The sequence below is a fragment of the Sinocyclocheilus grahami genome, unplaced genomic scaffold, assembly GCF_001515645.1.
Source record: "Sinocyclocheilus grahami isolate Dianchi unplaced genomic scaffold, SAMN03320097.WGS_v1.1 scaffold647.1, whole genome shotgun sequence".
In the NCBI taxonomy this organism is placed as follows: domain Eukaryota; kingdom Metazoa; phylum Chordata; class Actinopteri; order Cypriniformes; family Cyprinidae; genus Sinocyclocheilus; species Sinocyclocheilus grahami.
The window spans coordinates 30,243-30,474 of NW_015505826.1; positions in this window are offsets into that span (position 1 = coordinate 30,243).

The following is a 232-nucleotide window of genomic DNA, read 5'->3' on the forward strand; positions in this document are numbered from 1 at the left end:
CTGGTGCACTATGGCTGCCGTCGCATCATCCAGGTGGATGCTGCACACTGCTGGTGGATGAGGAGATACTCCCTGACATTGTAAAGCGCTTTGAGTGCCTAGAAAAGCACTATATAAATGTATGGAATTATTATTCCCAAGAGGTGAGCAAAATGTGAATCTCCCTAAAGTGTCTACTCGTAACCTACCATTGATAATATTCAAACTCAGGCTTCGGCAGAGCTGCAGGAGG